This window comes from Piliocolobus tephrosceles, chromosome 14 (genome assembly GCF_002776525.5).
Source record: "Piliocolobus tephrosceles isolate RC106 chromosome 14, ASM277652v3, whole genome shotgun sequence".
In the NCBI taxonomy this organism is placed as follows: domain Eukaryota; kingdom Metazoa; phylum Chordata; class Mammalia; order Primates; family Cercopithecidae; genus Piliocolobus; species Piliocolobus tephrosceles.
The window spans coordinates 31861641-31869892 of record NC_045447.1 but is presented as its reverse complement, the minus strand read 5'-3'; the positions used below and the strand labels follow the sequence as shown (position 1 = coordinate 31869892).

The window sequence follows — 8252 nt, the reverse complement described above, 5'->3', positions numbered from 1 at the left end:
CTCCTCACTGTCCCATCTCCAAAATCTCTGCATCGAAGCAGTCTCCAAGTCTTCTGCATTCTTCCTCCCATGTCTTGAGTCAGTCTTCTCTGTCCCATTACTCTTACTTCTGCCTTGCAAGACTACTCTCTATATGCCTGCCAGACTACTATCATCCTTGGATTTCTGAAGGGCCTCCTACTTCTCCCTTTCTAATCAAGGCTTCATGTTTCTGCCAGAATTATCTTTCTACCATGCCAATTCAATCCTGTTGGATTAATCTTACAGTTTAAAATCTTCACTGGCTTTCCATTGCAAACAATGTCAAGTCCAAATTCCAGCCTGGCAAAAAATGACTTCCCCCACCTGGGTTCTGACTACCTGTCCTGCCACCTCTCCATCTGATCCTCACATCATCTTTTCTCTAGCAGAAATGAATTTCTTTGCTGTTTCCTAAGCATTCTATAGTTGCATGTTGTTCTCTCTGCCTTGAATATCCTTCTTTCTCTGACTTGACCTTCCATTCTGATATACTATATCCTCTTAGAAGACTTCCTATTCTTTTCCTCACTCCTACCAGACTGAATTAAATGCAGTCTTCTGTCTTCTCCAAACTTAAGTGGGTTAGCAATTACCTTTACTGTTCTGCAAGAGAGAATGGGCACATGTCTAGTTACTTCTATATCCCCAGGGTGGCACTCTTCCTAAAGGTATACCCTTGGACAAAAATGTTAGCTCCTCTGAGCCTCAGATTCACTTTTGCAAAAATGAATTAGTCCTACCCTCCTCAAATGGCTCTTGTAAAAACAAAATGAACAGTGCCCTAAAACAAAAACAAACAAAAATTGCCCAGAATTTAGACCCCAAAAAAAAAAAAAAAAACCCCACTCAAATCTTGCTAGTACTTTTGCCTCACACATTTCAGCAAGAATTCCCCATCATCATCCAACTATGCCCCAAAAGACTTCTCCCCAAGACGTCTTTATTTTCACCAACACCATCCAAATTACTCACACTCTAAACTTGTCTTTTCCCCATTTGTGCCTATATTCATTTGTTGTTCATGGAGACTTGTTGAATTTTTCTTTCATATTTCTAGCAACATCTTCTTGTCCATTTCCAATGCCACCTGTCCTACTTTAAGAACAAATGGACTCAGTCTTGTATTATTCTTTGCAACCTTCACTGGTCGTCCTGCTCCCACTTCCCCCAATCCTCTCCATTCCTCCTGGTGCTTCAAGTTGCACCATGGCAAAAAGCTCCCCATGTACTCACACAGGAGTGAAATGTGCAGGGGTGTGATGGTAAACAATTGAGTGTCAACTTGATTGGACTGAAGGATAAAAGTATTGATTCTGGGCGTGTCAGTGAAGGTGTTAACATTTGTGTCAGTGGACTGGGAAAGGCAGACCCACCCTCAACCTGGGTAGACACAATCTAATCAGCTGCCAGCATAGCCAGAATAAAAGCAGGCAGAACAGGGGAAGACTAGACTGACTGAGCCTCCCAGCCTACATCTTTCTCCCATTCTGGATGCTTCCTGCCCTTGAACATCAGACTCCAACCTCTTCAGTTTTTAGACTCTGGGACCTTCAACCACAGACTGATGGCTGCACTGTCAGGTTCCCTACTTTTGAGGTTTTGGGACTCAGACTGGCTTCCTTGCTCCTTAGCTTGTAGATGGCCTATTGTGGGACTTCACCTTGTGATCATGTGAGTCAATACTCCCTAACAAACTCCCCTTTACATACACATCTATCCTATTAGTTCTGTCCCTCTAGAGAACCCTGACTAATAAAATGCGCTAATAAATTGAAAGCAGTCCAACAACCATGACAAAAAAGCATTGCTTGATGACTTCCTGAAGCTGGAGAGATTCTCTTTTTCCATGTGTCCAGTTCAACATTTGGCAATGTTGTGCATGAATTACAGAGAAGTGATGTTAACCAAATGGCATACAACAAAAAGTCAGAGGAAAAGCAAATACAGTAGGTGTTTTTCCAGCCTTCCAGAATGTTGAGTAAGAATGAATAACATGTTGTGAGTAATGACAAATTCACTTTCTATTCAGATTCCAAAAATCAAATACTAGACCAGGGTGCTCTTGGTTAAAAGTATTAAGAGCTCTAACCAAGTCAAGCCTGTAGCTAGGAATACAGTGCACATGCCACCATACCCAGCTAATTTTAAAACCTTTTATGGAGAAGGGGTCTTGCTATGTTGCCCAGGCTGTTCTTAAACTTCTAGCCTTACGTGAACCTATAGGGTAATATGACTACGAAAAAAAAAATGTGTCCCATGAGCATGGTGTTGCAAACTCAGGAAGTAATAGACCTATTGTTTTTAGCTCCAAGCAGACAGTACCTGGAATGTATGGGACCACATTTGAAGAGGAACATTGGCCAACTGCAAGGTATCTTTGAATGAGCAATCAAAATAAAGAAGGGTGAAAATATCAGCAATGGAACACATACAGCACCATTTATTTCAAAATTGTAAAGGAAGCCTCAGATGAATCTGTGTTACATCATTATACTAAAGACCAATTTTGTTCAACATCAGTAAAAAGCAATCATTTGAAAGACAGATAATATGAAGAGTCGCTTTGGCTGGCTTAAACGTGGCACCTCACCCTTGCCTGTAACTCACTGCAATTGCTTCTTCATTTGCATAAATAGTCATTGAGTTTTTTTTTAATTTAACTGAAAATGTAAAAAAAAAATCAACCCTGTTGTCAATCAGACTGTAATAAATAATGTTTCTATGTAAACAGAGTCAAGGCCACATTAGAGCTAAAAAAGTTACCTCTGGGAGGTTACTATCATTACTTTTTTACCAATGACATCCCAGTCCCATTTTGTTCTCCCTGCTTCCTCGACAAGAATTTCTCAGATACCAAGTTACTGAATTGTCCTCACATTCTAATAACATCTAATACAAAACTGGCTCTTGTTTCTCTAGTTTTTCCTTACAATCACCTAGCCTAAACCCAAATCCTTCAATAAGCCCCTCCAGTGCCCTCTGATTGAAAAACCATGTGCTCTTCCTTACTGCAGCAAGATCAATAAACCTACATGTGTTTGACTATAGGTGTGTTCCTGGCAGTCTTTGACTAGTGGGCTTCAATATATCAAATATTTATTGAGCATCTACTATGTGCTAGGTACTGTAGCAGGTATGGGAAAAAGTAAGGAGTTGATTACAGATTAGAAAATGGAGGAATCTGGGACAACTCCAGAGCAACTGACGACAAGAAGGGAAAAAAGAAATGAGGAACTAAACCAGAGTAGTAGAAGTTGAGTCAACTGTGTACAGGGCACCTGGCCTTCCCTTATCTCCCATTGCAGGTCCCCACTGAGTAGACACAGACTCTGTACCAAGTGGCACGGAATAGGGGTAGACATCAGCCCTGGGTGGGAACTGTCTTTTAGACTAGGAGCCCTTGACTTGTGTGGCCTTTATCGAAAAATGATGAGTTAGGCCTATTATATTCCTATGTAGGATGTTGAGCTAAAATTCACATAGGCCAGTTCCAACTGACAATGAAGCCAAAAGGACTATGAAGCATTGCCCCTCTGTAAAGGGAACTGGGTGGCCATTATGGACTGTCTGCAACTGAAGGAGGAGAAAACAGATCAGCAGACAGGTGAGACTAGAGATCATGTGCAGAGAGCATCAGAGATGTCTTAAGTGAGGTCATGAAGCCCTCAAGAGATAGAGCAGCCTTTTTGTGCAATGATATTCCCATTCACATCTCCATGGGGTCTGAATGAACTTGGGTTCCTTTCTTGAGTCTCATGTGGCCTGTCTTTACAATTGGTACCCCTTTTGTTGAATTAGCTCTTATTGCCACATTAAGAGCCCTAACCAAGTCAAGAAAGAACAAGAGATCTTTGCTTTTTGGGGGACAGGGTCTCACTCTGTCACCCAGGCTGGAGTTCAGTGGTATAATCATGGCACACTGCACCCTTGAATTCCTGGGTTCAAGTGGCCCTCCCACCTCAGCCTCCCAAGTAGCTAGGACCACAGGCACATGCCACCACACTTGGCTACTTTTAAAACATTTTGTAGCAATGGGGTCTTGCTGTGTTGCCCAGGCTGGTCTTAAACTTCTGGCCTCAAGCAAACCTCCCCTCTCAGTTTCCCAAAGTGCTGGGATTATAGGTGTGAGCCACCACACCCAGCTGAGATTTTTAAACATTACAACACTAGTAACCTAAAAGAGGAGAATGAAGGGAAGTAGAATTCATACAGCAGCCTCTGAGTTTAGCATGGAACTATCCAGGGACCGGAATAGATGATGAAGGCAGGAAGAGGTTGGTGGTGGAACTAGTGATGTGCTAGGTGGTATCAAGCCTTGTTGCTGCCATTGTCTTGCCTTTCAAGATGTAGCTTGGGAGTCAACTCCCTGGGGAAGCCTTCCATTGCGTCCTCCAGTCTGAGATGAGAACTTTCTTCCCGTGTTCTGACAACACTTTGGTTTACCACCTCAAAGCCCTTACCACTCTGCATTCTGATTACTAAAATTAATTCTGTCTGAATGTCCTCTAGCCCAGTGGTTCCGAACTGGGGGCAAGTTTGCCCCCTCAAGGGCTACTTTACAATGTCTGGAGGCATTTTGCTTGTCATAACTGGGTGAAGGGAGTTAATGCTGATAAACATCCAACAGCACACAGGACAGCCCTTGACAGCAAAGAATTATCTTGCCAAACATGGTAATAGTGCTGAGTTTGAGAAACCTTGCTCTAGGTCAGCACTATTACTTTTGGTGACAATAGAAATGTTCTGTTATGTGTGCTGTCCAATACAGTGGCTGCTGACTGCATGCGGCTACCATGCCCTTCACATGTGCAAATAAGAAGCTTTTTCTTTTTTTGAGACAGGATCTCACTCTGTTGCCCAGGCTTAGAGTGCAGGGGTACAATCCCGGCCCCACCGCAGACTCGACCTCCCATGCTCAAGCGATCCTCCCAAATCAGCCTCCCACTACAGGCACGTGCCACCATGCTTGACTAATTTTATTTTTATTTTTTGTAGAGATGGGGTCTCCCTATGTAGCCCAGGCTGGTCTCAATCTTTTGGGCTCAAATAATCCTCCTGCCTCAGCCTCCCAGAGTGCTTTAATTTTTTTATTTGTATTTAATTTTAACTACAGACATGTGTCACTTAACAATGGTGACACATTATGAGAAATGCATCATTAGGTGATTTTGTCATTGTGAGACCACCCTAGACTGTACTTAAACCTTGATAGTATAGCCTACTATACACTTAGACTATGCAGTGTAGCCTATCGCTACGAGGCTACAAATCTGAGTAGCATGTTACTGTGCTGAACACTGTCAGCAACTGTAATACAATGGTAAGCATTTGTGCATCTAAACATATCTCAACCTAGAAGGTACAGTAAAAATACCGTATCATAATCTTATGGAACCACGATCATATATGTGGTCCTTAATTGACGAAAACATCATTATGTGGAGTCTGGCTGTTATTTGAATTTTTTTTTTTTTTTTTTTTTTTTTTCTGAAACTAGGTCTTGCTCTGTCACCCAGGTTGAAGTGCGGTGACTTGATCTCAGCTCACTACAATCTCCACCTCCTGGGTTCAAGCAATTCTCCTACCTCAGCCTCCTGAGTAGCTGGGATTACAGGCACCTGCCACTATGCCTGGCTAATTTTTGTATTTTTAGTAGAGACGAGGTTTCATCATGTTGGCCAGGCTGGTCTCGAACCCCTGACCTCAGGTGATCTGCCCACCTCAGCCTCCCAAAGTGCTGGGATTACAGGTGTGAGCCACTATGCTTGGCCTTGTAATTTGAATTTAAATGAGCACTTGTGGCTAGTGGCTACTGTGCAGATCAAGCCTCTCCTTCCTACTCCTCCAAGTGGCCACTCGTGTCTCTCAGCAGCACTTGCTATACATTTTTATACTTGTATGAGCATTTGATCCTTTATCCCCCTCAGTAGTTTGGAAGGTTTCTGTGGGCAGGAAACATGCTAACTTGTTCACCTCTGCATTTTGTTTTTTGTTTTTTTCTTTTTTTGGAGGGATGAATTTCAATCTTTATTTACAGCACACAGCAAGATATGAAATTCCACAAAGAAATAAGAAACCCATTCAGAGGACAAGCTTTATACAGTATATACAGGTTGGAACTGTTCAAGTATAGTTTCAGTGTAAAAAGTGCTACAATACCAAACCATATTTAAAAGAGTTCTTTGTAGAGAAGCGGTAAGACAAACTTATACCAAATGTAGTAAACAACAAATTTATGCCTCAGCTACGTGATCTAAAAGTTAAAGTTCCCAGGAGTCCCATCCTAAACTTGGAAGGTATAGCCTTCAAAGGTAGTTTCTGGTACCACGTTTTCATCTTCTTCTTCCTCTACAGAGAAATCCTTAATTAAGCTTAACAAAGCCTTATACACACTCATTTTCATGGTTTCGTAGAGCTTCAATTTTGTCTAAGCCTCCATATTCCTCAGTCATCATACTAAGTTTCTCAGTTTCACCTAGTTTCTCAGCAGCCTAAAAGATATTTGAAATGGCATCCAGGATAAGCAGAATAACCTTGGTATCTTTTGCAGTTAAGAGTTTCATCAGCATGCCACAATGAATGAGGTACACAATCTGTTCAACTGTTTCGCCACTGATATAGTTGGTCACAGCTCATACAGCTTCCTTTTGTATCCTGAGATCTGACTTAGAACACTGGCAAGGAATAGGACTAATCCATGATTCACAACTTGCTGTATCCGGTCCTGACGGCCAACTGTGATGTTTGACGTTGTCCATGTAGCTTCCTTCAGAGTGTTAGTTTTGGGGTTGGTGAGCAGGCTGGGAAAGACAGCAAGTGCTCCCGCATTGATCACAACCTGAGTCTGTTCATCTGTACCAGTGACAATATTCCCTATGGCTCTTAGTGCAGGAGTCACAGTTGGCAATTCAGAAGCTCCTAGAAGCTTCACAAGTTGGGGCACAACTTGTGTTCCCATGACAATGTCAGTTCATTCATTTGGACCATCAGTCAGGTAGGAAATAGCCCAGCAGGTATCTGCTAATACTTCTGGATCATCATGATGCAGGAGTCGAACTCAAGTAGGAAGAATTTCCTCAACAGCATCTAACAGGGGTGCAGGATTCTTGTTGCAGCAAAGATTTGAAAGTATCCAGGTAAGATTACGTAAGTAACCACATGCTAAAGATGACATATCAGGAACTGCAAGAGCCAACAGTGGGTCAACTGCACCGTACTTAGTAACTAAGTCTCGGAAAACTGAGCTATCACATGCAATGTTTCCTGGAGCCGATACAACTTGTCCACTGATGTGAGCATGGGGAGATGCCAACAGAGAAATGAATGCTAGGATGGCACCTCCATCTACCACAACCTTGGCTTGTTCTGATTCCCAGAAGCAGTGTTAGCGCCCAGGCAGATTCAAACTGAATGGGACTACAATCAGTTCTGCCCAAGAAAGACACAAATTTTGGAATCAAACCAGCCCAGATTAAGTTGTCTTTGCAGCGGGGGTTGGGGGGGGGGGGGGCTGTTTTCCTCTAGAAAGTAGTTTCCTGGCAGCTTGAGTAGCTTGGAGCTGACTTTCCGCATTGTTGCTATTTATGCCTTTGACAGTGTCATCAACAGACCAATTTACAGTGCCCTGGTTGTTGTGGTTTTTCTGCAGTAGAGAAGTAGCATCATCAGGAAATGAGCTTACATTTCTCCTCTTCAGCATCTGGTCATCCTTAGCTTTCCTCAGCTCCAGATTGACTTCTATTCTGCAACACCTCATTTCTGTACTGTCTTTTCCCTTGTTCTTGAATTCGTTAAGTCAGGCAGCTGGGTTCATCTTTCTATTTTAATGCCTAGTACAGGGCCTAGTACTAGATGGGTTCTCAGTACACATGTGTGAAATGAAAGCATAGCCAAAGGATGAATGGCCAGCCAGGGAGTATGTTAGTGAGAGTTCTCCAGAGAAACAGAAGACGTATTTTATATATACTCTACATATATATGTTATACACACACACATACACGCATATAAAATAAAGGGATTTATTTTAAGGAGTTGGCTCATGTGATTGCAGAGGCTGAGAAACCTCCAGATCTGCAGAGTGAGTTACCAAACTAGCAATGCGAGAGAGCTAATGGTGAGCTTCTAGGCTGAAGACTGACAGGCTTGGGACCCAGAGAGAGCCATTGTCCAGTTTGAAGAAAGTACTTAGGTAGGAAGAAGTCTCCCTTATTTGGAGGAGGGAGAGCCTTTT

The 8252-nt window shown here is 42.6% G+C and overlaps 1 pseudogene; it reads right to left on the bottom strand.

Moving 5' to 3' along the window:
* Window positions 1-6304: 6304 nt before the first annotated feature.
* LOC111534865 lies at window positions 6305-7822 on the bottom strand (annotated as a pseudogene).
* Window positions 7823-8252: the final 430 nt, after the last annotated feature.